This window comes from Temnothorax longispinosus, chromosome 6, assembly GCF_030848805.1.
Source record: "Temnothorax longispinosus isolate EJ_2023e chromosome 6, Tlon_JGU_v1, whole genome shotgun sequence".
NCBI lineage: Eukaryota > Metazoa > Arthropoda > Insecta > Hymenoptera > Formicidae > Temnothorax > Temnothorax longispinosus.
The window spans coordinates 13,782,868-13,791,599 of NC_092363.1; the positions used below are offsets into that span (position 1 = coordinate 13,782,868).

Sequence of the window (8,732 nt, forward strand, 5' to 3'; positions counted from 1 at the left end):
TAAGATGCAGTCTATAATTATAAATATTTTCTCGTATTTGAAAAACACACTTACCTTGGTGGGATCGAACTCGGGACCTCTGGATCGTAAGCCAACTGCCTTACGTGGTAGACTACTTCTTAATTTGATGTAAGTGTTATATATAGTCTACATGTGTCATAACCAGCGCAAATATATAATTTTTCAAAAATCATCTTAAGAAACAAATTCAGTTTAAAAAGAGTAATAAAATTTTGAATTGTTAAAATGATATCCTCAGTACTATTTCAAAACTTGTACACTTTTATTACGACGAATTAGTACAGACCTTCATATAAAATGTATCTGTGCCTTACTTTTATCTCTTTTCCTTAATATTATCAGGAATTACCCATTATAATGTTTCTATACAAATTGTAGTACTGGTCAGTGATTAATTTTACATGGAATATTCAGTTCAGTACTTGAGTATTAATATTAAAATACTGGCCAGTGATTTATTACACATGGAATCCTTGGTTCAGTACTTCAGTACTAACATTGAAATACTCATCAGTAATTCAACACAAGTATTTATTACACAAGTATTTTTCACCTAGTATTAAATGCTTTCTCATCAGAAATTTAAGTATTCAATACTCGTCCTGTATTAAATACTACTTTCATAAATTACTGACCAGTAATAAAATACTATGCAATACTTGGATCACAGTGATTCAAGTACTAATAAATACTTAATTTTAGTATTATTAATACACAAAATAAGTATTTATTACTAACCAGCTAGTAATACTTTTTTGTAAGGGAGTTGATCACGAGTATGTAGACGAGCAATCAATTCAGGAGTCAGCCACTGCACAGGAGGCTTCTTGATTACAAAGTTACGAATAGGGGCAAAGGTGTCAAGTGCCCCCAACAAGGAACCAGACAGCACTCCACACAATCTGTCCACATCAGTGTCTTCTGACACACCATCGATTTCAGACCGTACTGCGCCAGCAATGGATCCAAGGTAATCACAGAACTCCGTGTCAACAATTCCCCTGTAGTTACGCCGAGAAATAGAGCACACCGGTCTAAGATTAGAGCTGAGAGACGTGGACAATTCCAAAAGATCATGACCAGCAATGAAAGGACTCTGAGATTTAGTGAATGATATAATTTTGTCCATATCATCCACTACAAGCACGTCAAGCCAAGAATCAGAAGTCGCAGTGTGATGGGTAGGCTCAGAGTTAACAATATGTAACGATAGACTAGAAATTAATTCACGCAAATAATTCGCCTCGAAGTTAGTCAATGATAAATTGCAATTCAAGTCACCACCAATAATAATATTTTTGTAGAGATGAGAGAATCGGTTTAAAGACTCGACAAAGTCATGCAAGAGTAGACCTTTAGGCCTTCTATAAATAGACGCAAATAGCACCGATTCACCATCCGGTAGACGTACCTCGATAAGGAGGTATTCAGGTGAATTATCACAGACGTAATTAGAGGTGGCCAAGATCTTAACTTGAAGTGACTTATGCACGTAACACGCCACTCCACCACCCATCCGTCCCACTCTATCATGACGAACCAAGAAGTAATTGTCCAAGGCCACAGTCGCATCAGAGACATTCACATTGAGCCATGTTTCAGAGACAGAAATTAAATGATAAGAACGTGTGGCAAAATGCAGTCTAATATAATCAATATGTCCCCGCAGGGAATTGGCGTTAAATTGAGCCACGCAAAACTGAGTAGACCTTAAAACCGAGCCACGATGAACGACGGATGGCAACGAGCAATCGGAACGCGCATGTCAAACCAACTTATCAAGATCAGAAACCGAGTCAATCCGAATAACAGGCTTACCATCCGAGTGCCTGACATGTACACGACCCCCACTCACCCAAACATACGCATAAGACTTGTCTTTAGCGACACGCTTTGTCTGCTGCAACAGCTCGTAAGTGTCTTTGGGAAGCAGCTCATTCACGTGCACACTCCGATCGGAACTGTTATCACAGACCTCCTTCTGCTTGAGCACACGCCGAGCTCGTTTTTTGGATATTACAGTATCACGAACCGCGGACGAGGCTAATGTAACGATGTAAGAGTTAGTAGCTGAAGTAGGTAAGGGGCGGACAGAAGCTCCCGCCGGCGCAGGCCTACGAGCGACAGCCCCAACGTTAAGAATGTGGCACGACAATTCCGGGATTTCTAATGCCGCAAACACATTGCGAACACACTCAGAGGGGGTGACGGACATCGTGGCAGGCACACCCGATATAATTAACTCATTCCCGGCCTCACGCGCGACAGAACAAGAATCAGCACGTTCGCTCCTAAGCTCACGAATCTCATCCGTAAGGGCCTCACACCGCTGCTCCAACTCAACAGTATGCAGGCTGTTACGCTCGACATTGCTCGCAATACAGTTTAACTTATCGAGTTTATCCTTAAGTTCCATATTCGTTCGCCGCTGTTCCTCAACGAACGCCGAAAATTTTGCATTAGACTCCTCAACGAACGCCGAAAATTTCGCATTAGACTCACTCAGTTTCTCAGTCAGTCTTGCATTCGATTCACTCAGCTGTTCGGTTAAACGACGCAAAAGATCATTAGTCGAGTTATCACATTGAGACTGAGACAGAGACTGCGACTGAGCGCCGACGCTTACAGGAGTAGTCATAATGTCAGAATTAACTGTTGATACAGAACTTTCTACCTCACTTTCTACCTCAGGTGTGAGAGGTAAATTGAGAGAAACAGACAATGATTTGCAACAAGTGTCGGCGTACCTAGTGACCGAATACGGCTTAACACAGCCCGGATGAAATATTTTCCTGCACTCACATTCGATGAGGGTAGTCGCAATCGTTTTCTTACATCTAGCGCACAAGCGTTGCATCCCCTCTACACAAGCAGGCAATACAGCAGAAGGAATACGCAGCGATGACGCACCCGTAGTCCGTAGCAGCGATAGTAAAGGTCCCTACACACAGGCCACAGGCACATATGGCAGCCAACAGTCACCCAGACAGCACGTGTCCAGGAGATAGCGTCGAGATGGAGAAACCTTTAACGCATGCGTAGCCGTGATAGCCAATTCTCAACAGGAACAGCCAAGAGTTAGGTTAATAGCGGGCAAAAATATTCTCCGCTAAAATGCGCATTGACAGACAGCAATCACCCAAGAGATAGCAATTGAGCGTGATAAGCAACAAAAAACATGCCAATATCTGCAACAAAATGGCCCGAAGACAGCTTACAGCAGGAAAGAGGATCGTTCAAAGCAAGAGCACAAAGAATAAGCAAAGTGTGATACTCACAGAGAAAGAAAGAGAGAGAGAGAGAGAGAGAGAGAGAGAGAGAGAGAGAGAGAGAGAGAGAGAGAGAGAGAGAGAGAGAGAGAGAGAGAGAGAGAGAGAGAGAGATTGATTGATTGATTGATTGATTAAATTTATTTATGCCCAAACATTTGCTAAAGGGCAAGATATAAATTGCAGATACATAATTAACAAGAGAAGCAATAAGTGCACTACAATGGCTCGTTCAGTGCATTTCATACTTAAACTAACAAATGCAGACTTCATGTTAAACCACTGACATAATATAACCTTAAACTAATATTACAACATATATATGTATAACACAGCCACTAACTTATATGACTAGGTAGTGGTGTCATCACACCACCAAATCTTAGCCCATAAACCAAAAGCGAAGCTTTAACCAGATTCAGATGCAAACAAATGCAAGCGGAGGAGGTTTTTGAAGACCGGAAGAGAGGACGCGAATGTTATATTATTAGGGAGCGAGTGCCAAAAACGTATTGCAGAGAGACGAAAAGAGTTCCAATAAGTTGTTGTTCTACATGTCGGTATATGAAAGGTCCGTGACGAGCTGGGAAGGCGATCTGATCTCCTAAGCGACGAATCAGGTGAAGTGAAAAGCTCACTCAGGTAGTTTGGAGATTGTAGGAACAAGATGCGATAAACCTGACAACCGAGAAAATACAATCTCCTATTCTCAACCAAGAGCCATCCGAGTCGACGCCTATAGGGCGTAATATGTTCATCGCGCTTGAGATTAAATATGTAACGTATACAGCAATTCACAAGTCTCTGCAACTTTATATTTAACTCATTACTCAAGCCATTATAGACGAGGCAACAATAGTCAACATGTGGTATGATCAACGTCGTAACTAGTTTAATTCGTAGTTCAGTGGAAAGGGAGTTCTTGTTAAATTTTAAACTGTACAACGCATGGTGCACTTTCTGCGACACATGCGAAATATGCTTCTTCCAAGACAGAGTGGGTGTGAAAGTAACACCTAAGTTTCTTACCTCACTAACAAACGGGATAGGTACACTGTTTACCATAATGGGAGGTAAAAGACTAAGATCAATATTCCTTACATAAGCATTACTGCCACAGATCATCGCCTTAGATTTAGCCGGATTAAGTTTTAGTCCGTTAGATTCCGCATAATCATAGATAGCATTTGCATCTTTTGAAATTAACTCTAATCCATGACGGATGTTGGCCGGCAAACATGAGAAATAAACCTGAATGTCATCAGCAAATATCATGTGCAGCGCATGCCGCAGCACCTTACCTATGTCGTTGATAAACAAAAGGAATAAAAGTGGCCCGAGCACGGAGCCTTGAGGAACACCCGATGACGTATATAGCCACTCCGAGAAATTCCCAGCGTCATCAACCACAGACTGATAACGGCCTGTTAGGTACGAAAAAATCCACATAAGAACCGCATCAGAAAATCCGATCTCCCTCAACTTGATAAGTAGTATGAGATGTGGAACGGTGTCAAACGCCTTACTAAAATCGAAGAGGATCATAATTGTGATAAGACCACTATCGATACCTTCCCTGATGTCATCGCACACCCGCAGAAGCGCTGTCTGTGTATTGTGACACGGTCGATATGCAGACTGTCTAGGATTAATGATGTTATGCTTGCTTAAGTAATCAGCGATTTGTGAGGCAACAATCCTTTCCAGTAATTTTGACAGCTCTGGTAGATTGGCTATAGGTCTTGTATCAGATGGGGACAATGGAATGCAAATCTTCGAATGAGGGCGGATTAGCGCACGCTTCCATTGAGATGGAAAAGAAGAAGTTTCTAATGAGCAGTTGAACAAAGCAGTGAGACGCGACGAAATTACAGGCCATGCAATCCTAAGAACACAGAGCGGTATACCATCTGAACCAGATGCATAGGAATGGAGTGGTTCACTTGAGATAAGTTTGAGGATCATATCGGGTGTTACTGCAGAGAACACAAACTCTGGTCTCTGGGATGATCGAGTCATCAAAGCAACAGTAGTACTAAAGTCTGTATACAAGCAAGGTGGCTGAGCATTAGAGACCGAAACATAGAATGAATTTAATTGATTGGATGTGAAAAAGTGTAAAGGGGAGACCAAAGTTGACTTCGCAAGACCTAACCGTGCTAGTTCTCTCCAAAGTTTAGCAGGGTCAGTGATATCTTTGAGAGAATTAAGCTGAAATTCACTTTTAACACGTTTGATATCTAAATTAAGTTGGTTTCGGAAAAGTCTGTAAGTGGCGTAGTCAAGTAAACCACCGGAACGCCTCGCCTGGTTGTATAGCCGATTTCGAGTACGAATCTTAGCCCTAAGCTCATCCGTGAGCCATCGTACCGGGGGCCTCTTAACCGTAAATACTTGCTTAGGGGCAAACACGTCTAATGTTCGCAGTAGAGTGTCCGACAATCTCGCACAAAGCCCCTCAGCATCCACGACGCCCGTCCGGTCATCTGGCTCCACGCCAGCTCCACTGGTCACGACGGATAAAGGTTCATTAATTACAGAGTGAAGATGATCACAAAACTCGTTATAGTCAATGGATCTATAACTACGCCTCGTAATGGTACGCTCAATTTCCAGTTTAGTGCTCAGAGAAAGCGACAGCTCTATAAGGTCATGACCAGCTATGAACGGACACTCAGATTTAGTGAACGACATTATTTTTTCGCTGTCATCCACCGCTAAAACATCAAGCCACGAGTCGGCGGAGGCTGTGTGATGCGTAGCCTCCGATTGTACTATATGCATCGCCATACTTGACATGAGTTCGCGGAAATAGTCGGCCTCAAAGTTGCCTGTAAGAAGGTTGCAGTTAAAGTCACCACCAATAATTACATTTTTATATAGGTGCGATACACTAAAAAGTGCCTCAGTAAACTCACTCAGGAGAAGGCCTTTTGGTCTCCTATAAACCGATGCAAATAAAACAGATTCATCATTCGGTAGACGGATCTCACAAATGAGATATTCGGGAGCATTCACATCACCTCTTGCAGAAGTGGCAATAACCGCAACCCTCATTGAGCTGTGAATATAGCAGGCAACTCCACCACCCCTCATACCAACGCGATCATGTCGGATCAGAAAGTAACCGTCCAGGGCCACGAGATCATCAGCAACCTCAGCATTTAGCCATGTTTCGGACACGGAGATAATGTGGTATACATTAGAATTAAAATGCAGTCTTACTGAGTCTATGTGACCACGAAGTGAATTCGCATTAAACTGAGCTACACGGAGGCAGCATGCTGAAGCGTGATGAATAGCAGGGGGTGTCGCGCAACGTGTTCGGTTCTGTCAATTAATCTTGGCGAGGTCTGAGTCGGAGTCAATAAAGATAATCGGAGCGCCATCAGATAATCTGACACATATTCGACATCCTCTCATCCAGACATACTTATAAGACTTATCTCCAGCAACACGTCTAGTCCGCTGCAGCAAATCATACGTGGCCCTAGGCAGCAACTCATTCACATAAATGTTACGGTCAGAGTCAACGTCACAGACCTCACGCTGTTTAAGAGACCGTTTTACTTTCTTTTTGGCTACTACTGTATCACGGACTGCACCAGAAGTTAGGGTGACTATGAGCGAGTCTGTACCTACGGGGCTCGAAGGACTGTCAGTTACGGTCACTCGCGGTTTCCGCGCCATAGGTCTAATGCCGAGAACGTGGCTAGAGAGGTCTGGAATATCCAATACTTTAAATACATTACTGACCAACTCCAAAGGAGTGATCGACAACCCTTTAGGGACTCCCGAGATAACTAGTTTGTTTTCGTTTTCATCTCGAGTGTGCGGAACAGACCGAGCAGCCTTCAAGTCCCGGATATCACAAGCAAGAGCAGAACTTTCCTGCTCAAGTTTATCGATGCGCAACGCACTCTGGGCAACCGTGTTAGCAATAAGATCAAGTCTATTCAGTTTATCACTAATCTCGACATTAATACGCTTCTGATCTTCAATAAAAGCCGAAAGCTTAGCATCTGACTCCCTCAGTTGGTCAGATAGTCTTTGCAGCAGCACATTGGTCGCGATCTGCTCCTGCAACTGCGCTTGTCCCTGAGTGGCCGACGATCCACTCGTAAAATCGAAAGAGTGTGCACTCGGTTCAGAGATAGGTGTAAGAGGTGTGTCTAATGAGGCCGCAAGAGACTTGCAGCACGCATCCGCGTATCTTGTTGTAGCATACGGTTTGACACAACCAGGATGGAAGATCCTCTTACACTCCACACACTCAAGTAGTTGATTAGCGATCGTCTTTTTACATCTGACACATGTACGCGGTTCCATAATTCTTAGACGGCCTATGTCACACGATGCAACTACGACGTTCTACAACTATTCTAAGTCTCATGCGGTTCTGTAACAAGCGCATGCGCGCCAGTACTTCACGGCGCAGCCAATAGCCTGAAGCCTTCACACAGTCACTCGCACAACCAGATCGTATTCGAGCCACACGCGTACCAGCAGCAGAGTGCAGAAGAAGCAGGTGTACAAAAAGCTCGCACAGCCAGGCCGCATTCGAGCTACACGCGCACCAGCAGAGTGCAGAAGAAGCAGGTGTACAAGACACACGTGTTAACACTACCAATCAGAAGAAAGTACAGCAGTTCGCGCAGATCCAGCAGGCACTACTTATTGCAGTTACAGCAGGAAGAACAGCTCGAAACAGAGCGGCGCACGCGCGGCAGGGGCAATGATCCACTCGGTAGATTCCAAGAATTCGCCGATGCTTCAAGAATGAGGTTAGAATGCAAAAGAAACTCGTCACGGAAACTCTCAGAATTAGGTTGAAACATCCAGGAGAGAGAATAGGGCCCGTGACAAGCAACAAAAAACCTGCTTGAATCTGCAACAAAACAGCCCGAAGGCAGCTCACGGCAGCAGCAATACTCAAATATTACAGGAGCAAAGAACACGGCCAACTTCCAATACTCACAGAGAGAGAGAGAGAGAGAGAGAGAGAGAGAGAGAGAGAGAGAGAGAGAGAGAGAGAGAGAGAGAGAGAGAGAGAGAGAGAGAGAGAGAGAGAGAGAGAGAGAGAGAGGAGAGAGAGAGAGAGAGAGACAGACAGAGAGAGAGAGAGAGAGAGAGAGAGACAGAGAGAGAGACAGAGAGAGAGAGAGAGAGAGAGAATGGAATGAATTTCTGTAAGCCACTGTTCTGTGAGCAGGAATATGGAAAGTTTGAACAGATAATTCAGCAAGACGATTAGATTGCTTGAGTGATGGATCAGGAAAGGTGAAAAGCTCAGACAAATAGGTGGGCGAACGCATGTGTAGAATACGATACATCTGGCAACCGAGAAAATAATGCCGTCTATTCTCAACAGAAAGCCATCCCAGTTGTCGTCTATACGGTGTAATATGGTCATCACGCCTAATATCGAAAATATATCGAATA

At 43.7% G+C, this 8,732-nt stretch overlaps 1 long non-coding RNA gene across 2 annotated transcripts in view; it reads left to right on the forward strand.

Moving 5' to 3' along the window:
* Positions 1–8,499: 8,499 nt before the first annotated feature.
* LOC139814703 (uncharacterized) overlaps positions 8,500–8,732 on the forward strand; it is a 1,085-nt gene continuing 852 nt past the window's right edge. The window contains exons 1-2 of one of the 2 annotated variants that reach the window (XR_011732525.1): positions 8,500–8,591; positions 8,662–8,732. The exon at positions 8,662–8,732 is cut by the window's right edge and continues 82 nt beyond it. This is a non-coding gene — a long non-coding RNA (uncharacterized lncRNA). The other variant, XR_011732524.1, reaches the window with a different exon arrangement.